Raw genomic sequence first — 26,943 nt, forward strand, 5'->3', positions numbered from 1 at the left:
TACAAGATATACAATAGTGTTCATGAATTTTGTTTCTAATAACCGTAAGATTAACTAAAGGCATATATACTGTATATTACATTTTAGTTATCATGTCCAAATTAATACTGAAGCACAATAAAGAAATCTGACCTTTCTTACAAAGAAAACTTAAGTACAGTATCACTACTATTTTACGGGCTCTAGTAGAAATTATTCCTCTGGTCATAGCCTTTTATTCAGTCCTCTAGTCACAGCCTAGGTCTTCTGTTACTTTTGGGAATAGTACAGAATATAGCCCATATCCTTACTGTAATAGGAGAGCGTCTCAATCTATGTGAGCGAAAACTCTTCATAGATAACAGCTGTATTAATAGGTGTCGCTACATGCGCTACCCACCTGACGCAAGCGTGCAGGCAATTTGCCGATTTAAAACTAATGTCATGACTTAATTTCAACCTATCAGTTCCCATATTTCAATTTAATTGTTTGAAAACAATAGATTGGAACATAAATATTTTTGTGTTTCTACAGTGATATATTGTGACTGTTTAATGGCAACCTGTACTGTATTACTAATTAAATTTAATACGAACGAGGTTTGCTTTTCATTACTTGGAAGAATCAGAAACTAAGGTCATAAGGCAGATACTTCTAGAGTTCTGTCTGTTATAGAGAAATAAGGAGTGTGGTGTAGCCACCTCCGGCGCTAGTTACAGGTAAACACAAATGGCGTCTCGTTTGGAAAACTAGTTTCGCAAAGAAGTCCCCTCAGTTATTCGATTTCTGTGGGCGAAATATGTAACCGTGGCTGAAATTCGCCAGTAGCTGATAGAGGTTAACGGAGAGACTGTAATGTCTCATCACTTTGTCGCAGAGTGGTGTCCAAAGTTTGCGGCTACTAGTGAAAACGACCGCATACAGCCCTCAGAGGACCACCACGCTGCTGAAGCAGTTTCGTTGGGACATCATTGACTACCCTCCCTATATAGCACGGACATCGCTCCAAGCGACTTCCACCTGTTCCTGCACTTGAAGAAACACCTCAGATGCCGTCACTTTGCTTCAGACGAGGAGGTGAAACACTTCGTGACAACGTGATTGAACAAACAAGGACAGAATTTTTACCAAGAGGGAATCTTCAAATTCATCCCACGATGCGATAAGGGCCTCTACCGATATGGTAACCTCGTTGATGCAAAAGGGACTCTAAACTTCAAGAAACAAAAAACTTCAGTCCCTCTTTCTCTTTCTCTCTCTCTCTCTCTCTCCTTGTATATATGTCTCACTGGATATTTCTGAAAGCTGTCTTTGATATACCGCATTCTGGCTTTTCCATAAAAGGACCTATGTATCTCAAAATCATTTCCATTTGAGATCCTGTCATTATTTCTCCAATTCAACATTTTCTCAATAGTGCGGTCTTTTCAATAATGAAAATTAAAAATATCTCGTTGACAGACTATCGTGTTCTCTTTGAACCCCATTTCAGTATTTATATTCAGAGTACAAATTCCGTGCATTATTAACTTAAGACACAAATTCAATTTTGATTAGCAAAGCATGATGTAAACGAATAACGTAATAGCAGTATTAAAAAGCATATTAACAAAAGATAAGTTTTGTCATAATAGTGAAGTATATTTTCTTATTATAAACACGAAGGGAAATCATAATAAAATCTCCATTTTAGGTCTATTTTTGGAAGAATCTTATTGAAAATGATTATTTAAGAGAAATGTCGTTAATTTTGTTAAGGAGTCTTACAACTATAAGTATGTAACAGAAATAATTAGGCAGAATAATAAGGAAAGTAAATGTGTGCTTCTATGTGTAGTCAAATTCTAAAAGAAATTGTGTTAGTTTTCAGTGTTTTATTTACTTTGGCAGGAGAATAACAAATCCTACATATGTAGGATGTACTGATTAATTAAATATACATACTCTCCTTTCAGTTACTGAATACATCTTAAAATAGTCGCTACCAATTACATTTCATACTTATTCCTGTAAAATTACTTTCAAAAGTTTAATTACACAGTCCTTCTTCTTTCCTCACCAGGGTTGACATTGCTTTGATTCTGATTCAAACTTCATCTTACAAAACATGCTTTGGAAACAGAATTCATGATGATGATAGTTAAATGAAGTAAGCTAACCTTCTATTTGAATATTACATTCATAAATTATGTTTAGGTCACATGGACAACGCTAAAGCAAATGGTCAAACAAATCCCAGTTTTATTGTTTTGATTCTTGTCAAATACAAGAACTTAATTCTCGAACAGTAGTGAACACCTGTTCCATTTAGTTAGTTACCAAAGTTTTGATATGAAAGTTAGTCTTGTCTTTGTCACAAACACATTGAAGGTGGAAACAAGATTTTTATATATTTTTAAAAAGGGCTAGTTGCACTGGAATTGTAAACTGATATATTGAGATTGAAGCTCGATATAGAATTCTATGAAAAGGATCACAATTTTTCCTCTGCAGGTATGTGTGCTTTGTTTTTCACTAACATAATAGATTATTATTTCAGGAAAAACGACACAATGAGACTGTATTTGTAGTGTTTAGATCTTCCTGAGTGGAAGTGCTTTCGCTTCGTTTTTCATAATGTGATAGCATACTTAAAATCGTAGCTTTTAAGACTTTTTTTTTTTTTAGGAAAGGGGGCCACAAATGATGCCATTGCACAGAGCGGCAAAATTCCTAGGGCCGGTTATAATTAAATGTGATCATGTTACAATCTAGTAATGACCTTTGGAATCAAAGTAAGAATTTAATGTAAACGATGGTATTAAATTTTAAAAAACGTTAAACTATAAACATATTTACTGTATGTTGTCATATTAAAACGTCCGTAGTCTCATCAAACATAGTAGAATAAAACTGACCCTCCCGCACTCGATTGACAATATTATAGACGTGATTTCTCATCCACAACCCTCAATGAGGGCATTTTGTGCGGTTTAATTGGCAAAAATTGTCCTTTTTGATGTTTGTTCCAGTGATTCTTTAAGATATCGTTACCACAAGTCATTCTAAATTTGCCCAATTCTCGAAAATTGCCCTCGTTGAACTTAGTTTCTCCACCGTCACCATCTGAGGTCCAATTATCCGCACAAGCATCTTCCCTGTGGCCTTGAAAAGCAATGCCTTGCCTTCCAAGGAATATCACATTCTACAACATTAATTTCAGTTTGTCGCGATTTAGGATTACGTGTCTTCTTGACGAGTTGTTTTGATTCTCGACTGGTTTCACTGGTTCCCAGCAGTTTTTCAGAAACGGTCTTTCCGACCTCAACAGCGTTAATGTACTACTATGCCTTGTGATTTACTAAAATACCGTAGAAAGTAGCGAATTTCTTCAAAGGTTTAGTCACAGGAGTTTGGAGAGGCATGTTTATTCGATAGCCCCCAACCAAACCCGTTGCAAAAAATGAGCAATACTTACAAAAAAAAAAGAAAGAAAAAGAAAAGAAAAGAAAAAGACCGCTCGCATGGAAAAGAACCAGCCATGGATAGTTTTCCTGATGTTATGGCCTCAAGAAAAATTGTCCTTCTTCCTGAAATTTATCTGATATTATGACTCTAGTTATCGTTAGCGTAAATGCGGCATGCTGGACAGACACAATTTTTAAATAGAATTTAAAGAATTAACCCTCTTTTAAAATAACGCAAGAACGATCCCAAACTTTCGTTCGTGTGGCGGTAAGCTACAAGCAGCAGTGTGTGTAATTTTAATATTTTGGAGGGCTCTTGGGGGGCAATCGCCCCTTCGCCCCCTTTAATCCGCCCCTGCCTGGGGACCAGACGAGTGGACCGAAATTTACCAAATTTTGGTTAGGGGCACCTTGGTCCAAGCCCCAGATCAAGACGAAGCGTTTTTTTAATTCGAACCAAGGGGGTCTCAGGGGAGCGATTACGGGGACATGTAAAAGTAGTAGAAAATGACATATCAGTGTCAAATCCGTAGTTTTCGCGGTCGCTGACATCAATGGTGACACTTCCATTAACGATAACTTGCAAATTCAGCTACCATTGTATGCGGGCCGGGGGCCAGCGGAAGGTTGGCGATACAGAGACATGAAAAATAGCCCAAAATGACCGATATTAGTGTCAAATCCATAGTTTTCACGGTCGCTGAAATGAATGGTAACACTCCCACAGGTGCTGACTGCCAAATACAGCCTCAATGCGAAGAATGGGTTTTATTCAGCTAGTACATAATATATATTCCGAGTTTCAGTTGAACATGTGAGAATATTACGAGGGAGGATCAGAAACTAAGGTTATAAGACCGATATTTCTGGAGTTAAGTCTGTTACAGAGAAGTGATTAGTCTGTGGTACTTTTATTTTAATACAAGGAGTTTGCAACTGTACAGAGTTTCAGCTACCCGTCACCTACAGCACTAGTTGTCGGTAAACACAACTGGCGACTCGCTTGGAAAACTGGGTTCCGGAAGAAGTCTGCTCAGTTATTTGATTGGAGATGTTGCAGCTGAAGAGAGGAATCCTCGTCATGACTGTGGATACCTTGAGGTGTTAACGAAGTAGTCAGTGACTGGAACCACAGCCAGACGCAGCGGCAAGAGAAAACTGTTGTGAGCAGAGAAGAATTATTTACCACAGAATAATCTTTTCAGATAATTCTGTGTTCATCACAAGAAAGAATTAGTGTGTTAACAAAGGACCGAAATACGAACACAGTACACACACACCGCTACCTGGAGAAATAGGCATTGTTTTGAGTCGGCTGCACCCCCTATTGTGAGTCAAGCTTCGCGCTGGCCATACAGGTTGTACAGCCTTTGGCGACAGTCGGCTGACGTGAACACAATACTATCTCTTTGGTATAGCATTAGAGAGGCAAAAACACAAACTTTAGAGAAACCTTTCCCTTCTTAATGAAATAAGCGGGATCACTAACCAAGAAGTATGACCCTTACCAGAGACATGCCCAGACTCCCGAAGAACACCAACGAGAAGACCAGTGAAGACGAATATAGAAGTGGTGCAACCAGAAACTGAAGCCTATATAGAACCCTACTTGAAAGTTACCCCGGTGATCATCCAGGATGTCTACGCATTATTTGGTATACGCGACGTAATCAAAACCATAGCAAGAATAATTCACAGATATGAGTTTGAAGTGAAACACTTACGTGAGCACAACTATAGTGTATACTTCATAACAGAAGTGTCGCGTAACATGTTCCTGAAGATTTTCAGAAACTCGGATCCAGCTACAACTTTTGGCTCCAATTCAGTTATTCTGGAAGCTCACGAGGACAAGCAAAAAGAATCTGCAAAATCTCCTGATCCTCAATCAGACGACAACACACAGGCAGAGTAACCAGGACTCACACATGTGAAAAACCACGTTCCGGTTCTTATGAGGGCCACACAAACATGCAGGTGGAAAACCAATTTAGTCAGGTGTAGAAACCACACACAAGGGAGAAATCCGGCTCTTATGAGGACCACAGAGAAACCTCACCAGAAGAGAATTCAGCACAAAGAGAGAACACCAGAAAAAAAGACCACTCTGCCCAATCGGAAGACACTCAGAAAGAAGATGCACACAATGTCCAGACGAAGGAGGAGGATTTCCAATTAGTGAAAAAGAAAAATAGAAGAAAACCAACTGCTACTACCAAAGAAACAGAAAAGAGGAAGCCGCAACGAGAAACAACATATACTTGCATGATTAAGGGAATTCCCATCACAAGTAGCATCGAACCAATTAGAGCAGCACTCACGAAGCAGAATATTAAATACACAAATCTTATTCGTGTTCAAACGAAGACAGGATTAGCACCAATGCTGAGATTATTCTCAACTAGTGCCGATGATAATAACAGGCTAACATCGCATGGACTAACAGCCCAAAATAGACGCTATAAAGTTGAAAACTCTAAACTACAGTCAAGACCGATGCTCTGCTGGAACTGCTACCAGTATTGGCATCGCCGCAACCAGTGTACAGCACAGCAGATATGTTTCCGTTGTGGTGAATCTTACACAGAGGATTGTGTAATCCTGTTAACAAGAACTTCTGCGCTACTTGCAAAGAAGCCAACCATAGAACGGGAAGTAGCAGCTGTCCCAAGAAACCGAAGACACTCAAGCAGTACAAGTTCACCAGCATCTCAATAGAAGACTCAACTCTCAAAGCTGGCCCTTTTCAGGCTCAGAACGTGCAGAAACCATCCCCTTCCAGCGAACCTCAACATCACAGCCCATCAGAAGAAGAAATAGAAACTGCAACCAACCACATCATTACATGGGTAACTACTGTACTAACAATAGCAACTCCACACAACGAATGCCATAGAATGTTAGATGCCATTCAACTAGCAACCAAAAAAGTGTTTTTCAAAAACAATAAACGCTCTCACAACATCCGGCAAGCTCTATGTCACTACACCCACCTATGCTGACAAAATAAAGGAACAAGGAAAACCCATTAACACTACCGCTACAGAAGACAAAGCAACCAGAAAGAGAGATAAGGAAACCTCTCCATCATACATGCAGTAGTAGCAGCAGAAGGAAAAGCGAGGGGAAGAAGTTAGTTGCAGCCTGCAACACGATGACGACAACAGCACAAACAATGGACTACGCAATTGACTTATTGCATGTTAAAAAAAATAACGCAACCTTCCACTAACAATACATTTTCCCAGTACAGAAAACACAGATTTGTATGAACAAATATATTAAGATAGGCTTAAAACCTAATATTTTGACCAGATAATTTATTATTTATTACTACAGACACATATACATGGATTTTACCACCCTTCTAATGTGGTTTTGCCATGTAAATACTTCAGCATGCAGCATGACCGACAAGGATTGTTTCCTGGCTTCCAGGTTTTTTGTCCCTCTGTCAAAACACAATAAAACCTTCTTCGCGCTTTTCTGTCTTCTATTTTACCCTTCTTTCTTTCTGTCTTACACAATATTAACAGATTCGCGTGTAAATGTCTTTCGTTAAAGATAGAGGCCGCGACACACACATACACCCGACAAATGTTTTAGTATACTAATTGCATGTGAGGAGAGGCATGTAGATAGATGGTTGATGCCTTACTCTCTATCAGGACGCGGGCTTTCCTGAGGGGCGTCCTTATTTTTAGCTTTTCTGTTTCTGTTTCTAACCAGCAGCTCGTAGAGTTTTGGGGAGAGACTGTAATGTATGGTCAGTATGTCGCAGAGTAGTGTCGAAAGTTTGCAGTTGATAGAGAAAACATCACCAACAAGGAGCACAGTGCCCGACCTAGCACAGCATTAACAGATTTAAAATAGCATAGCTGGGACATTATCGACCACCCTCCCTAGTGCCCAGACACGCTCTAAGAGAATTTCAGCTGTTCCCGTACTTGAAGGTACACCTAGGAGATCATTGTTCCCGTACTTGAAGGTACACCTAGGAGATCGTTGCTTTGCTTTAGACGAGAAGGTGAAACACTTCGTGAGAACATGGCTGAACAAACAATGACAGGGTTTTTACCAGAAGGGAATCTTAAAACTCATCTCACGATGCGGCAAGTGCCTCAATCAATGTGGAAACTATGTCGAGAAATAACCTAATGTATGTACTATTTGTTGGTTGTATTAATTGTATGAAATATCATATAGGTACAAATTTCATTGTAGGATTTGTAGCCTTACTATATGATCATCCCTCGTATTTTTTTTTCAAATCATCCAAATTCTCCTCGTTAGCTTGGCATATATTTTCATTTTTCTTTTGTTTTCCCAGCAATGCCATCTGTGAATAATGTTGACAGATATAATATAGTTTACTGCGTACTGTCATATCTTTGTTTCTAGAATTTCTACTTTAAGTTGTAGGTTGGAAAAGAGCTCTATCGGTGAGCTCAAAATACACAATAATATTAAACAGTTCATTAAGCACGAAAATTAGTTTCTTTTTCTATACTATCATGATGCTTTTCCCTATTCCTCTTCAGCATTAGTTAAGTTTCAGTATGTTGAATTAATTTCCAAGCGTACACACGTTCGCATTTGATACCACATTAAGAAATCGAATAGGGCAGTGGTTCTCAAAGTGGGATACGCGGACACCTGGAGGTCCGTGGGTCGTATCCAGGGATTCCGCGACGCCTAAAAATTGAAATGAGTTGTAATAAAATGGAACTCACAGCTTTTATGCAAGAAGTATTCTTTTCGGTTACAAAAAGGAAAGCAATTAGAAATTATACTTACGTTTATAAATTTAAATGTTTTCCTACTTTACCAAATTTCTGTCCTGTGAGTATGAAGAGTTGTCTATAAATGCATTGCAACATTTAATGGAAAAACATAAAGAATTACATTCCTGATACTAGTGACCCCACATTTGAGAACATTGTTTATCAAGTGAACTTCATTTAAAAAAAAAAAAAAGTACATTGATTTTCAGTCTTGAAAGTTACTGTATTTTCAATTGAAATTTCGTTCACTAGGAATCAATCATGTGTTTTTAGAATAAATTACTTATTGAAATACTTTTCTTGATCTTTTTCTTGTCAGTGGTAATTCTAATCACTATGGTTTTTAATACCATGTGAACTTTCAGATAGCATTGCAAGGGGGTCCGCGTTATCGTAGTTTGAGAATCACTGGAATAGGGTTTAATAAATAGTAGTTACACAGAATTCCACATTGCCGGTGTTTTTTTTTATGTATTTCTTATACCGTTTGCAATCTCTTTCCAATAAAACATAAACTAGTTTACTCGACTATCTATTTGACTAATTTCATGATACTTAACTGCTGTACTATATTGATTACAGTGCCTTTTTTCGTGTAGTACAATTATTACAAATACACATTAAGCTATATCTATCCATTGATGATACGTGCTCTGTTTGTATAATTCATCCCATGAGAAATGCTTCGTTGTTATGCATCATTACTATGGTGATAAGTTTGTTTCAACTTTTATGTTAGTTCGTGAATGACCCATTTTAAGGAAACAAGTTCAAACGAATGATAAGCTAAAATCATTTACTTTTTTAACACATTACCCCTTATTTTTTGCCAGGTAGATTCACAAATTAACTTGTTAGATCTTTTTGACCTGAGTATTTGGTACCTGCATTTAAATTAAAGAAATATTTGTTAGTATAGCTACAGTTATCAAACAGCAAATCGCATTTAAAATACTTTAGCTGATAGTGGGACGTCTTGATCCAACCTTACTTCGAACTAAGACAACAAAAATGGATAACTGAGCAACATACTTTGCTACTAAATGCTTATAAAAGAGTAATGTATATATTCATAGGAACATAAGGTTACATCATAGAAGATATGGGGCTACAGGTTGGGCCATCCACACTCAGCCAAGTGAACAAAATAGATCACAGTGCTACTATTGGTTTTACATTAGATGCCCATCAAAGAGAAGGTGCCCAACCATAGGACTAACAAGGAAAGTTCGGGAGAAAGCATTCGCCTGCAGACAAACTAAGCATGCTATTTGAAAGACCAATTTGTGCTGATTACAACAAGCTAATAAAATTCCTGCAAGGTTGAAAACCTTTCGAGTGATTCAACCTTATAAGCGAAGTAGATAACCGAAGTATTCTCTTTCATAGCGAAGCCTGATGCTTTGAACTTGCTACTGCTTGAGCACTGAAGTCCATTCACAGACAAATTGTCCGTGGCAAGTCGGATGACGGATGGCAAAGACGTAATGGTTGAGAATATATCAAAGAACTGTACACGATTTGTAGAGCAATTTGATGTATTTGGATTCCGACCAATCAAAGATTATGGCAGGAAATTTGTACATAGAATGAAACTTCTTCATCCAGACGTTATGATGTACTAACGAAACAATCAAAGTTCCTGTCCATGCTAATCACTTCCGATCACCGCGATATATTGGACTGTTTCAGCTTGCGTTCCACAAGGCAGGTTACCAAACACGAATCACCTGTCGAATTTGCCTTTCGCTTTGGTTATGCGAACTGTTCTCTTGACGGATTCAACGCAATTACACATATAAAATGTTCATGGTGCAAGGAAGTCTTTTGCCAGCGTCATTTCTTTATAGAACAGAACAACAGTATTAATTTTCATCTCTAACCTATTGTTATTGTGAGCAGTATGATGACTTATTTTAACTACCCAAACTGTTAGTTATTGCAAAACAATTCTTTCTGTTACCTACGATAGATTTCAATTCGTATCTCAATATTCGTTGCTAATAATGTTGTACTTAACCCGTTTAAATACGTATATTCATTTTTTCATATAAACTTCCAAGTCGAATCTCTCGAACAGTTCTCAACTGTACAAGAATTTTATTATCTTGTAATTAGCATGAATTGGTCTTTCAAATGGCATGCTTAAATCTCTGCAGGCGAGTGCTTTATCCCGAACTTCCCTTGTAAGTACCTATGCATAGGCACAAGATCATAGTCATGCAACTCAGACAATAAGAAGCTGCAGGATGGGCCACCCACACTCATCCAAGGGAACAAAATAGACCACAGGTCTACTATAGGTCCTAGATACCCATCAAATGGAGTAAAGCACCCATCACATTAAATAAGTTACCTATTCATAGGACAAGAACATCAACTATTTATTGATTTTAGAAAAGCGTACGACTCGGTTAGGACATCAACTATTTATTGATTTTAGAAAGGCGTACGACTCGGTTAGGAAAGAAATATTATACAACGTTCTTACAGAATTTGGAATACCGAGAAAGCTAATTAGATTAATTAAGATATGTTTAAATGAATCCCAAAGTAAAGTCCGGCTAGGAAAATTTTTGTCCACGAGCTTTCACGTCGAAAATGGCCTGAAACAAGGAGATGCGTTGTCGCCATTATTATTTAACTTTGTGCTGGAATACGCCACAAGGAAAATCAAAGATAGCAACCAGGGCCTAGAGTTGAACGGTATTCACCAGGTTATGGCATATGCTGATGATGTAAATTTAATAGGGAATGATAGGAGAACAATAGAAAGAAATGCAGAGATCTTATTAAACGCTTGCAGGGACATGGGTTTAGAAGTAAATGCAGAGAAAACTAAATACATAGAAGTGCGTCGAGACCGTAATACAGCAAATTATGGATGCGTTAAAATATTAAATAATACTTTTGATAAAGTGGATAGTTTCAAATATCTAGGATCAATATTAACAGAGGAAAATCATATTCACGGAGAAATTAAATGTCGACTAAAAGCAGGGAATTCATGTTACTATTCGGTTCAAAATCTCTTGTCGTCGCGAATTCTGTCGAGGAATTTGAAATTTAAAATATACAAAACGATAATCATGCCTGTTGTTCTGTATGACTGCGAAACATGGTCACTTACTCTGAAGGAAGAACATAGACTGAAAGTATTTGAGAACAAGATCCTGAGACGAATATTCGGACCCAAGAGGGATGGGAGTGGAGAATGGCGGAAACTTCATAACGAAGAACTACATAATTTATATGGTTTACCCAACATTGTTAGGGTCGTCAAGTCTAGGAGGCTTAGGTGGGCGGGTCATGTAGCTAGAATGGAAAAAAGTAGAAACGCTTTCAAAGTCTTGACTGGAAGACCAATCGGAAAACGACCATTAGGAAGACCTAGGCGGAGATGGGAGGACAATATTAAGATGGATCTCGCAGAGATTGGAATACAAAGTAGAAACTGGATGTAGTTAGCTAAGGATAGAAGTCAGTGGAGAGCTTTTGTGAACGCGGCATTGAACCTCAGGGTTCCATAGGCCATAGAGTTAGTTAGTTATTTAGTTAGTTATTCATAGGACAAGATACTTATAAAAAAACACAAGAGCATAGGTATCTAACTTAGAGGATACGGGGCTGCAGAATGAGCCGTCACACTCATCCAAGGAAACAAAATAGGCGACAAACCTACTATTGGTCCTAGATACCCATCAAATGGAATAAGGTACCTACTCATAGGACAAGATACCTTAAAAGGGTAGAAGAGAATAGACATCCAACTTAGAGGATAGGGGTCTGCAGGACGGGCCGCCCACACACATCCAAGAGAACAAAATAGACCACAAACCTACTATTGGTGCTAGATGCTCATCAAATGGAATAAGGCACCCATTCGTAGGACAAGATACCTATACATAGGCAAAAAACCATAAGTATGAAACTTAGAGCATAAAGGGCTCCAGGAGGGGCCTCCACTCTAATGCAAGGGAGCAAAATAGACCACAGGGCTATTATTGGTACTAGATACGCATTAAAGAGAATAAGGTACTCGTCCATAGGTCTAGATACCTATACTTAAGAATAAGACCAAAAGCATTCGACTTAAGATGATAAAGGGCTGCGGGGTAGGCTGTTGACATTTATTCAATGTAATAAAATAGACTACAGGGCTACTATTAGTCCTAGATACCAATCAAAGAGAATACAATACCCATTCATATAACTAGTTACCTATACATAAACACAAGATCATAAGCATGCAACTTAGACGATAAAGAGCTGCAAGGTAGAGCGTCAATCCAAGGAAAAGAATAAACCCAGGCCTACTATTTGTTCTATATATCCATTAAAGAGAATAAAGTACCCATCCATAGGACCAGATACCTATACATATGCATAACTTAGTAATAAGGAGCTTCAGGCTGGACCGTCTACACTCATTCAAGGGGACAAAATAGACTATAGAGCCACTATTGGTCCAAATACCCATCAAAGGGAATAAGGTATCTATTTATAAGACCATATACCTAGGCACAAGAACATAAGCATGCATCTTAGAAGATAAAAGGTGTAAGGTAACTCACCCAACCTATCCAATGTGACAAAGTGGATCACAGCGGTACATATTTGATCCTAAGCAGAGTGAGGTAACCCACCACAAAAAGGAAACATCCATTATAAAGAGTAAATAACCACAAATGCTTAAAATTTTAATAATTGTATACTTTTTTTATCCACTCAAGGAAATGAGCTAGAACCTTCCAATTTTCAGGACTTTCTACCTGCATCCTCACACTCTGTTGTCCCTCCAAAAGTTTTGTTTCCCAGGAATTTCCATATTTAAGAATATGGACAAATACATATTCTCAAATTTCTGAGTAGGTGCACATACCTCTCCCAAAATTAAGATTTTATTGACTATGACATCATACCACATACCTGGGATCAACGATCTGCTCACTTGATTTCGAAAAGCCAATCATAGAAAAGTCTTTCCAAGATGTCTTCTTACTGCTACCGCCTTTGCAAATGTGCACGTAACCCATTGTTCCACTCAAGTTTGGACAAACAGAATGCTTCAAGTATTCTGATATTCTTTTCTTCATCAACATGGTGTCCTATTCTATGCCCCTTTTCCTCTCACACCTACATCCATAGCTTCTCGACAATTAACAAAATAGAACATGCTTAAATAAATACATTGAACTATTCCACTTCGTAAACAGGAAAGAGAATGGAATATTTACGTAACATTGTTTCCCAAACAATACTAAAATCGTATATATTTCTAGAAAGGATCATATTGCTTTCTAATTATCATAGGTACTGCAACTTCAAACATGCACATTGTTTCCTATGTTTTATGGTAGTTCAATGAAAGTATTATGAACGAGCTTATATATATTTCATTGTGTAAATACCTTCACTTTTCAATATAGCAGTCATCAGATTATTTTGAAAATTGTATAGTGTTCCTTGCTTTTCCTTGTTTCAAACAACGGTTAACTTAAATTAAATTATGATCATCTCTTCAGATCCCAGCACCACAGAGTGACCTCTTTTTGTAGACGTTAACTTCTTCCGAAAATAGTATTTTCGTAATGGAATGAGGGTTCTTCTACATTTCTATATCGAGTTTATTAGCATAGGTTCTTAGGAGGCCCAATCACTGCGAAATTAAAATACCGCTAATTTTACAGTAATTATGTGATATCATCAAATAGATAAAAGATATCTATTGAAGCTTTCCTGGCGACGTATTGTGAACAGGTCTTCTCGGGCTAGCAGCCAGGTAAATACTGTTATATCTTGCGACGTTTCGAGGGCTGACATTGTCCTCATCTTCAGGCGTATATGATGGTGCAATGGAATGTATGGAATATATATACTCGTGTATGTATGATTGGACTCTTCTGATTGGTGGTTGAAATGGCGGCTTCTGATTGGTGCTTGAAATGGCGGGATATGATTGGTGTCCATGTTTTACTCAGTTGGAATCCTGTGTCTCTGTTAAGGTTCGTTTTTTCTTGTGTGATTGCAACGGCTTCTTTTATCCTCCTGTCCCAAACTCTTGAGCATTTTGCTATTATTTCGGCATCTGTAAATAAAATCTTATGTTGCTGTTTGATGCTATGTTCAGCCAGTCCGGATTTTTCTGGTTGGTTTAGTCTGATGTAACTGTTGTGTTCTTTGCATCTGGCTTCAATGGTTCGTCCTGTTTGTCCAATATATGACTTAACACATTCACATGGAATGCGGTAAACTCCAGGAGTTCGGAGGCGCAGGTCGTCTTTGGTTAATCGTATTAAGTTTTTTTTTTATTTTTGCTGGAGGCTTGTGTATTGTCCTGATGTTGTACCTGGCAAATAGTCTGCTGAGCTTTCCAGAAGTGTTCCCGGTGTATGGGAGGCAGATTGAATTCTTCCGTTCTTCATTCACAGTTTCTTCTGCACTTTTGTCCTTGTTGTCAGTGTCCTTCGTTCTGGTTCTTTTCAGGACCATATTTATATCTCGCATTGAGTATCCATTCTGTAGCATGGCGCTGCGAAGGTGGTTAAATGCCTCTATTAAACAATCCTTGTCGGAGATGGAGAATGCTCTATGTGCTAAAGTGTTGAGAACTCCAAGCCGTTGAGCTTTATGATGGAAACTGTTTATGTTCAGATATAAATCTGTGTGTTGGTTTCCTGTATACCCTATGGCCTAGGCTGCCATCCGGTCTTCTGTATATCATGATGTCGAGGAATGGTAGACGTCCATCTTGTTCAACTTCCATCGTGAATTTAATATTCGGATGCTGGTTATTGATATGCTGCAGGAATTCCTGTAAGGACTTGCGTCCATGTGGCCAGATGGTGAAGGTGTCATCAACATATCTATAGAAATGTATGGGTGCAAGTGGTGCTTTCTTCTATGCAACATGAAGCACTAGAATATATTATTTTGCATTAGATAGCGTTATCACGAGTCATCTAGTAGCTTTCCGTTTGCAGCCATTTAGAAATGCGAAAATAAATGCCGATTTTCTAAATGGGTGGAGATCGAAAGCAGAAAAGTAAGTCCTGATAACGAATTCACATGTGAAATAATATTGTTTAGCGAGCTCTTGTTCCACTTTTATCCATTTGAAGATATCACATAATTACTGTAAAACTAGCGGCACTTTAATTTCGCTGTGATAAGGCCTCTTAATAACTATATACCATTACTTACGTGAACTATTTCAACTTACGTGAACTTTAGTGAAATGAATGTCTTTTCTCGATTATTTCCTAACAGGGGACAGAAGTACTTCCACATTTGTTCCTTGTCTGAAAATGAAGGACTACAGCCACAATTTTGTTGTTGCGTAAATGTATGAAATTAAGTATACAACTATAACAAATGTAAGAGATTCTAAACTCACCATGTTTTGGTATAAACTTAAACATCGAAAGATCCTTCGAACTCAATGGATACAAATGGTATTTGTCTTTTTACTTAACGAAGGCTTTGTCCTCAATGACAAACAGAGCGAAAGTTTAGCAAAGTGTTTTAGTGAAGTATTTTAATCTTATTTAAATCAGAGCACAAATATAGTTATATTTGAAGAAAACTTGAAAGGAAATCAATTTCCGCTTACCTCAAATATTACAACATCAGTTATAAGATGGCGAACTTCACCCTTCATGCAAGCGGAAGAATATGAAGAATATGAGCAAAATATTTGGTCTAGGAATTAATTCGTGCGGTTGGTACGCACACATTGAAGCTGTAGTACAAACACAAAATACATAAATACCTTAAGAAAAATATTGTCCATCGCTAGCCACCACTTTCGCCCATCTGTCAGGCAATGTACGGATTCCGTGGCGAAAGAAGTCCTCATCCTTGGAAGCGATCCAGTCAGAGACCCATGTTTCGATATCTTCTGAAGAAGTAAACCGCTGTCCAATCAAATCGTTGTTCATGCAATCGAACAAGTAGTAGTCCGAAGGAGCAACGTCTGGTGAATACGGCGGGTGGGGTAAAACTTCAAATCCGACATTTTCTAAATAGGTTTTGACCGGTTTTGCGACATGTGGGCGAGCGTTATCATGTTGAACAATAAGTTTATCATGTCTGTTCTCCCATTCTGGTCGTGTTCTGGCCAGAGCTTGCTTCAAACGCATTAATTGTCGTCGATAACGTTCTCCATTCATAGTTTCACCCGGTTGCAGCAGCTCATAGTACACCACACCTTTCATATCCCACCATATGCACAGCATAACCTTTGCACAGTGAATATCTCGTTTTGGTTGTGATGGACCTGGTTCACCTGGTTTCACCCAGGCCTTTTTTCGTTTAGGGTTCTCGTAATGGATCCACTTCTCATCACCCGTAATAATTCGATGCAGAAACCCCTTTCTGCTCTGTCGTTGAAGCAGCAATTCGCAAATGGTTTTTCGTCTTTCAACGTCTCTGTCTTTCAATTCATGTGGAACCCAATGTGACATCTTTTGAATCATTCCCATGGCTTTCAAGCGTTTGGAGACTGTTGTTTGATCAACGCATAATGCTGCTGCAAGTTGTTCCTGCGTTTGACACGAATCCTGCTCGAGCAATGCTGTCAATTCTTCGTCTTGAAATTTTTTTGGCTGTCCAGCTCGCTCTTGGTCTGCCAAGCCGAAATCACCACTTCTAAACCGTGAAAACCACTTCTGACACGTTCGTTCAGCTAGAGCATGGTCACCATACACTTCCACCAAAATACGATGACTTTCAGTCGCACTTTTCTGCATGTTAAAGTAATGCAGCAGGACACCCCGCAAAAACACTTTATCAGGCACAAATTGCGCCGTGTTCACTTAAGTACAAACTGGTGTTGTTGACGCTTTAATCCACTGCCCTATACTACGAACGATACGCGATGACAGGGGTTTGCAACACATGTGTGGATACACGGAACTGCGGGACGCTCCGTTCGTTGCGCCATCTCTTGTCCACCCGCACGAATTAATTCCTAGACCAAATACAATTGAAATGGTTCTACTCGTCTATGTACGGACCTGTAAACTACATATTTGTAGTGGAAACACTTTCCCAAATTTCGCATATAATAAAAAAAATTACTGGATTCGAATATCAAATCCTCCATTTCGTTCAGTTGTTATGTCTACGAGATTTCCTTCCAATAGCTCGTACATACCAGAAGCTTTTAAAAATCTTGAATAACTATGATATGCTTAATTCAATAGTGTTATGTATTACTGCATATTCAACAAAGGAAACAACTGATTTCTTAAACAGTACTCCTATATCGGTGTATACGTACTTTCCATTTTCCGAACATCATTGTAGATCAGTGAAGGAAGAGACTCTTATAGATATCTGGACTGACACCAACTTTGTTCTAGGAAACAATTTGTTTCCAGACAAACTAAAAAATGTGCACAAATGTAAAATTACAATAACTTCCAGTAACGACGTACTTCGCTACTATTGGAAACATAATGATGAGGGAAAGGTGTCTTTTAGTGGCACTCATGGAAATTACCTTACAGTGTTTAAAGAAGTTATCAGTTCTAGTTTAGATATAATCACACTCACTAATACTGATTTAGGTGACATTTATACTAATTGCACAATGACAGGTATTTCCAAAGATATTTGGTTCGGAAAATACGATGGAGTATTTATAGGTTATTTTGTAAATTTTCATATAATGTTTTTCGATTATATATTATCAAAGGATTTCATGCACTTTGTTTGGATTTTTCCTGTTGCATCAGAATATCCGCCATGGATGAGTATATTTTCCCCATTTTCTTCCTTCACTTGGACCTGTTTTATTATCTCTTTTCTTATTTCTATTGCTTCCTTTAAAAGCGTTTTCCACATAAGTCAACAAAGGAATAATTCCACAGACAGGTACCCACTGCTGTAAAACATAACAATTTTGTTGAATATCTCTGTCTCCTCTGTTCCTTCGAATATATCTATAAGACTTTCATCACATGGGTGTTAGTTTGCTTAGTTATTAACACTGCATACCAAGCTGCTCTGTTTCGCTTTATCATTCATCCTGAGATGCATCCACATGTTGATAGAGAAGAGAGTCTTGTGAAGTTTGGATTGTCGTTTGGTGGTTCTTTATCCAGTAAATTTGAGTATATAACAAGAAGCTACGAAGTGTCGAAGTTAATCATAAAGCACTAGGTCTATACAAAACGTGAAAGTGCTAACTTCGATAGAACAATTGTAGACAAAGATTTTGCTTTTTTATCGTATAAAGAGTACGCAGATTTGTATAATAATGCTATTTTTCGTGATTATGAGAAACCATTGTTTCATACAAGCTCTCATATGGTTAATTACAAACCTTTAACTGTTGATATGCGTTGTGGATCACTTTTCACAATACGCCTTAGGAGTATTGTTGACTTTTGCTTTGAAGTTGGACTTCCTTTAAAGTGGCAGGCAGATGGACACGAAAACCTAAGGAAATAAATAAACAGTAAGTTGCACAGAAAAGAGAAATGTACTGGGCCTGTTTCTATTTCCTTGTATATACAATGTTTTCGGTGTTTATGCAATTCTGCTACTTGGCTTAGGATATTCTCTTTTAACATTTGTGTTCGAGACAGTGTATTTGTTCTTTCTCAAGCAATATTGTTGAGAATATTGCAATATATGCTGTTTAAGGCATAGATATTAGTTTCTGATTTTTTGGAAGTGGTTTAGCTGTTCTTGGTATGGATGGAGAGTCTTCGCTCAGTTTGAGACATAAATGTGTTATTCATTTTTGATGTCCGGTGTAGAAATTCGGTATTTTACTAGTTAAAGCAAGCAACTTTTAACTTTTATTTTCTAGTGACTGTGTAGTAGAGCTGAGATCTTAATGTAAGTATATAACCACACCATGCCTCAGTTCGTACATATATTTTCATGTGTTTTAAATATTACGAATATTGGCAATAACTACAAGAAACACACTAGTCTCAAATTCTCAGAACACTATGTTTGATGATAACAACTTACTTTGTTTCACATTCCAAACTATATGTCTAACTATCATGGCGACTCACACAATTATATCTCATAAAATATTTTCTTGACAACGGCTAAAATCACCATAGCAACATAAAACAGAAATATATGGATTAATCTACAGATATTGCATACATTACTTTCTTCTTCTATCTTATGTCAAATGCTTGAGCACTGCTGCCCTGATTACTATCGAAATATACAATATACAACGTTATCGTTGTAAGTGGTATAAGTGGTGTTAACAATTTAAACTTTCTGAAACAATAAACTTCTTGGAAAATTTAGTAATAGTTTGAACTAAATATGTAAAAATAGTTTCATTTCCCCTTCCAGGTCTTTGGGTTACCAGACTTTGTTTGCTCTGCTAAGAGGAATTTACGTATACAGTTCGAATCACGTTTCTTATGCTACAATAAAGCCTTCAGCTTGTTAGTTTACGTATGTTTGTGGGGCCCTGGACACCACTGATCCTCCTGTACTCAAGGGCGCCGATCATGAGGGGCGGGGGCCTAGGGCCCCCAGAAGTCATGTAGGTCCCTATTGTATTTATGAATATACAATATTTGCTATAATTTGAATGCAATTTGTCTTAAAATCCTCATATATATACCTTCTGCATCTGAATGGGCCCCCCAAATTTACAGACAAATCGAAAATTTTGTCTGAAATTGTTTCGTTTGAAATTTGTGTGAACTATTTTTTGTTTTAATTTTTTTTTTCGTTTCAAAACTGAAAATTTTTGTTTAAAATTTTAGTTTTAAAAAATTTTGTTCGAATTTTTTTGTTTAAAAATTTTTGTTTGAACATTTTTGTTTCGAAATTTTGTTTGGAAAATTTTGTTTTCAAATTTTTAAGTTTGTGCACTCATTAGTAAAGAACCGGAACTGTTTGGAACAAAAACCTCTGGCAACATTGTTTATCATGATGGAATAGTACACGTCAGGACATGGGGTTGTACTTGAAAAATCATTGAAATGGATCATTTTATTACACTGCACATACATCCATACCAGATATAGGATCTGGATATTGTAGACACAATGTATTTTAAACTTCTTGCACTAGTTTGTCTTTAGCGTATAATTTTAATTCCAATTGTTCTGACGTGTACTACTCCATCATGATAAACAATGTTGCCAGAGGTTTTTGTTCTAAACAGTTCCGGTTCTTTACTAATGAGTGCACAAACTTAATAATTTGAAGGCAAAATTTTCCAAACAAAAATTTCGAAACAAAAATGTTCAAACAAAAATTTTTAAACAAAAAATTCAAATTTTTTTAAAACTAAAATTTCAAACAAAAAAATTCGGTGTGAAACGAAAAAATTAGAAAAAACAGTTCACACAAATTTCAAACGAAAAAAATTTCAAACAAAATTTTGAAAAAAATTTCAATCAAATTTTGAAACAAAAAATTTACAAACAAAAATTTCAAACAAATTTTCAAACAAAAATTTTGAAACCAAAAATTTTGAAAAAAATTGGTTTTTGAAAAATTTTACAAACAAAATTTCAAACGAAAAATTTCAAACAAAAATTTCAAACAAAAGTTGTCAAAAAATTTCAAACAAAATTCTGAAAAAATCTAACAAAAATTTGAAACAAAAATTTTCAAACAAAAAGTTTCAAACCAAAAATTTCAACTAAAATAATTTCACGTTTCACGGTTAACCGTCAAACATTATCCGGTTTTAACTATTCGATTAACAAATAAACGGTTTTGATCATATCAGTTTGTGCAAAATGTTGAACAAACCAAGATTTTTAAATGTTAAAAAAAAACTTAAAACTGAATGCAGCAAAGATTTGAAAATCATCAGCCAATCAGATTGCACGAAAGATACTGATCAACCAATCAAATTGCATCAACAATAACTTTCCCAGTGTCAGATTGCATCACCTTGTGATTAAATTTCAAAGTGTTGTAGCATGTATTGCCTTTCCTCGATGAGTCATAAAATTCAATAAGGTTACCTATCAGATTTCTGAAAAGGTTAATTCAACCACCACCAATGATCTTAGACTATGAGCTTAACTAAAGTTCAAAGTATTGTTTCAAATTTCGCGCCTCATACTAAAATTTTGTTTATCGCAATTGCCAAATTTAATGAATACCTCTCTCGATATACCAAGTCTTAGAATTAATTAATCATATAATTACATGTTGTAATTAGGTCTCAGTTAGGTCAATTGTTTATCTTAGCAGAACCAACTGTTGTATAGAAACGTGTTATTTGATAACTTCTACGAATTTTGAAAAGGAAATGAATCCCTGTATACTACCTCATCAAGGTCAATCACATGGTGCATCGTGTTGCTTACGTTTATATTTGGCGAGAATAATCAAAACCAATGACGTAATTTTATTTTGACAATTCTCAAATTATCCTTCAAAGTTTAAATGTACCAATGTCCTGGACACCTAATCCCATCATAGGTCAATAACAGATCACGTGACCATACTCATATTTGACAATGATTTACCCAAAGAAAAAGATACCCCCCAATTCTAAGAACAATTATTAATTAAACAATAAAAAATGTACCCCTCCCAAAATTTAAAATTGGTACATAAATACACCTGTGTCTTATGAAAAAGTAATAAATCCTGTACTCATTCAATTATATAGCCGTATCAAAAAAAATAAAATAGGTCAATAACCTTTAAAATTTGAATATTTGGCCATAAGAGGAACACCCATAGGTCTTAGAAAACGTTTACCGAATTTTGTTATTTGATAATTCCCAAATTTAAAAGGAAACATAAACGTATAAGGGTAATAAAACTCTGTACATACTCATATAACGTGCTAAATCCTTATCAAAGGGGTCAATAACCTCCAAATTTGATTTTTGGTAGTTCTTTACCCATGAAAGGGAACGATGTGGACCATCCAAATTTATAGTGGTACATATTGAAGTCCTATACTATGATACCAAATGCTTATATTAAGCAATTTCTAAAACCAAGTGGTGGAGCCAAGATACCCCTCCCAAAATTTTAAAGGGTTTATCAATGTACCCATGTCTTATGATAGAAAATGAACCCATGTACATGACCATATAAGGTAATAAGAACGCATCAAAGGGGATAAATTGGGCCAAAAACCAAACACGTGGTACAACATATTACTTATGTTTATATTTTGGCAATTTTTTACCCATGAAGGGGAACAAGGTGGACCACCCAAATTTATCATGATACATGTTGAGGTCATGTACATGTTTAAATTGGAAAATTTCCAAAATTTAAGAGATTGGCCATGGTACCCCTCCCGGGGTGCATCAATGTACCTATGTTTTATGATAGGGAATGGACCCCTATATAACCATATAATGTAATAGGACCTCATCAAAAGGGGATAAATTGGGCCAAAACCAAACACGTGGTTGTACTAAAATTTGGCAATGTTGTACCCCTAAAAGGGAACGAGGTGGACCATCCAAATTTCATGATACATATTAGGGTCCTATACTATGATACCAAATATTGAAATTGAGCAATTTCCAAAATTTAGGGGTGGGCCAATGTACCCCTCCCAAATTTTTAAAGGGGGTGCATCAATATATCCATATCTTATGAAAGGGAATGGACTCCTATACATGACCATATAACCATATAAGGTAATAGGACCTCATCCAAGGAGATAAATTAGGTCAAAAACCAAGCACGTGGTACAACGTATTGCTTACGTTTATATTTTGGCAATTTTGTACCCCTAAAAGGGAACGAGGTGAACCACCCGAATTTATCATAATACATATTAGGGTCCAGTACTATAATACCAAATGTTTAAATTGGGCAATTTCCAAAATTTAAGGGGTGGGCCAAGGTACCCCTCCAAAAACTTTAAAGGGGTGCACCAATATACCCATATCTTATGAAAGGGAATGGACCCCTGTATACGTCCATATAATTATATAAGGTAATAACACCTCATCAAAGGGGATAAATTAGGTCAAAAAACCCAAAATTTAAATTTTTGTCAATTTTTTACCCATAAAAGGGAACAACATAGACCCTCAGTACTACACTCTGTGAAGAAAAAATAGCGGCACTTGCTCTAATATGGTTTTCTCAACATACTTTAATCAATATGAATTTTTACATGAATTCCTGATAATATTACAAGGCATATTCCTAATGAGCAGTTCATTCTTAATACTTGCGCCAGAGTTTCAGGCTTTTGACATGAATTTAGTGAATTTATATGCATATATAAGTAGCTATGCGTGTTTTGAGCAAAATCGTTTGTAGGAAGAGTAATTCATAAAACTGAAAAAGATCAACAACAATAGCAGAAAACAAGAAATGGAATTTCTTTAGGGTAAGACATATTGTGTGCAAACATCGAGAAGTACGATACACCAAACTAGTATTTTGTATGTGCACCATGGGCTTCCCGCATTGGTAACAAAGCTATTGCAAAATGCAACCTCGATATCACGGAATAACACCCGGATTATCTGTTCCTTGAATTCCATTCTATTTGAGATAGTCGTCTATTGAAATTTCTACTCATATTGATCCACAAATTTTCAACTGGATTCATGTCGGGTGAGTTTGTAGGCCACACGAGTCTCTAAATAGTCATATTCTTGAACCACGTATTAACAATTTTGGCTCGGTGACATGAAGCATTATCGTCCTGGGAAAGGAAGTAGTCCATATCTTCTTCAGAAAAGTCATCTTTAGCTGTTGTAAGAACTTTACGTGCCAGAATTTGAAGATATTTTCGTGCATCAAACGATCCTTCACATATATCCGTCGTTCTGACGTCTTTAACGGTGAACCATGCCCATATCATCACTCAGTAACTGAATATTTGAATCTCTTAAACAAAATCCTTGTCAAGTTCCTTGCTTGTTCGTATCCACAACTTCACACCACTATCGTTTCCCACTATTCTAAACTTCTTTTCAATGAAGAAAACGACATGCTTTCAGTTGTCATAAGTCCAAGTTGCATATCGACTCACAAAACTACATGTTGAAGTCCTCTGTGTTTTGTCAGTTTCGACTTTCTACGCGGTTTTTTCTTTGTAATATCCTCTTCATACAGTCAAGACAATACAGTTGTACAAGTAACTGCAGTTCCAAGATCATGTCAAACTACAAAAGCGATTTTTGGGGAAATCACTCATTAAATCTGCGGTGCTATTGATTTCATTTAGCAATCTGCTCTGGGTGATGCTTTCTTTTTTCTTTGACACTGTTGACGAAGGGACGATTTGTTATGCTGTTTGCACTTGTGAATTACTCTTCCTGCCGTAGAATGATGGATTTTCAGAATTCCATCTATTCCTTTAGAGATTTGCCACAACTCACATTTCTTACCCATCTTATTTGTTTACAGTCCACATGTAGCAACAATATCACACACAAACAACACTGCACAACAAGAATTTTGCCACTTGACACACTGTCCAAACAATGAGAAAGCAAAGAACAATCATAAAATGCTATTTATCTCAGCCTACACATCACAAATGAAATGCAGAATTCTTACTACAATAATTTACGAGACGCACTCAGTGCCATCTATCGAAAATACTACTGATACACAAACAATTGACAAGCGATGTCCTACACCACAGGTGTCACAGATAACGCAAATGAACTATCCCACTCTTCATTTCCTTCTATTCCTCTTCTAACGGGCTGCAACTATGGTTTTCTGTGTGAGTTAGTTTGAGAATTGAGGTGTCGCTATTTTTTCTTTACAGAGTGTACTAGAGGTACATACTATGGTCCTAGGCTTCCACACCAAATTTTTAGATTTGGCAATTTCCAAAATTTAAAGGTGGTGGTGCTATGTACCCCTGCCAAAATTTAGGGGGTGGGCCATGGTACTCTTGCCAAAATTGAGAGTGGGTGGTCCTAAGTACCCCTAGGTTATTGACCTCGGGCCAAGGTCATTGATCTTTGACCTATGACGTCATAAAGGTCGGAGTCAAAGTCCAAACTTCGATGAGGCCATGCCAGTACTACTACATATATTTGTTAGTTGCAAATTTAGAAGGATGACAATTAATGAACTATATAAAATAAAACGGAAATTAGCGACAAACTACGTAGTACATAAACTGTATTGTACATGTAAACGGCACTACCAGACATTCAGACTTAGGTTATGACATGTTCGATATTTCTGCCATCTTTGGAGATGTTGTGGCATAGATGAATAGCAAAATTCTGCATGACCCGCTGAAGTGTCGGAACATCGATGCTGTCGATGACCTCCTGAATGGCAGTTTTCAGCTCGGCAATGGTTTGGGGTTATTGCTGTAAACCTTGTCCTTAACATAGCCCCACAAAAATGAGTGACATGGGTTCAGATCCGGGGAATATTGCAACCATGTGAGCCCCCTTTCAGTGGCCTCTGGGTACCCCAGAGCTCGAATGCGGTCCCCAAAATACTTCCCCACGACGTCAAACACTCTCATGATCCGATGGGGTCGAGCTCCGTCTTGCATGAACCACATCTTGCCGAAATCAGGTTCACTTTGGATAATGAGTATGAAATCATTTTCCAAAACCGTCACATATCGTGCAGTAGTCATCGCGCCGTCAAGGAATATCGCACCGATTATTCCATGGCTGGACATTGTACACCACACCGTCACCCGTTCAGGGTGGAGAAACTTCTCCATTGAGAAATGCGGATTCTCAGTCCCCCAAATGCGCCAATTTTGCTTATTGACGAACCCATCCAAATGAGAGTGGGCTTCGTCGCTAAACCAAACCATATTCACATCAAATTCCTCGTCATCAATTCTCTGGACAATAGTGTTGGCGAAAAACAACCGCTGTTCCATGGCCACAGGGCTTAATACCTGATGGGTTTGAATTTTGTATGGGAAGAGATGCAAGTCTTCAACAACAATTTGTCGCAGGGTCTCCCAGTTGATTCCCACCTGTTGTGCAGCTCATCTGATCGATGTCCGTGGATTGGTTTGAAACACAGCGCGTGTTTTCGCGATGTATTCAGGCGTTTTCACTCTTGTTTGTCGACCGACATTGCCAACACTGTCATCACAAATACTACCTGTTTTCTGAAACTTGAGAATCAAATTCTTGATTGTTAGCACACTTGAACCTGTTGTCCTTAACTTGTACTCGGTCGCATACTTTCTTTGCGCCGCAATCGGACTGTTACTGCTCACATATGCTTTCACGAGTGCTATACGCTTCTGCACGCTGTACCGTAACATTTTCACTTACAAATGGCCGACATCAACACGTTGCGTGCGCATACGCATACGAATTCTCATCATGCCCTGTGGTCAGCCACGCAATTTGGACGTCATCACGCGAACGTTCAGAAATAATGACGGTTTTATTTCATATAGTTCATTAATTGTCACCCTGTAACAATCAATAGAAATATTTATCCTTTAGTTAAGGAAGATCCTATATTATCCAGCATCATTGATAACAATAAACAGCTTATTAGATTCAAACATAGAATATGACATTTCTTGGCTTTTATTCTGAACTTGAGACTACAGCAGAAAAAAATATACATTTACACACACACACACACACACACACATATATATATATATATATATATATATATATATATATATATATATATATATATATATGGTGTTTCAAAACAACACCGACAACGTCTGGGAGGTAATTCCCGACACCAAGATAAGACAAAAAGTATAGATCAATCTGGGTGCACAACTGCTTCCATTCAGTTATAGGCTGCCGAAAACATG

This window comes from Thermobia domestica, chromosome 10, assembly GCF_964235325.1.
Source record: "Thermobia domestica chromosome 10, izTheDome1.hap1.1, whole genome shotgun sequence".
In the NCBI taxonomy this organism is placed as follows: Eukaryota; Metazoa; Arthropoda; class Insecta; order Zygentoma; family Lepismatidae; genus Thermobia; species Thermobia domestica.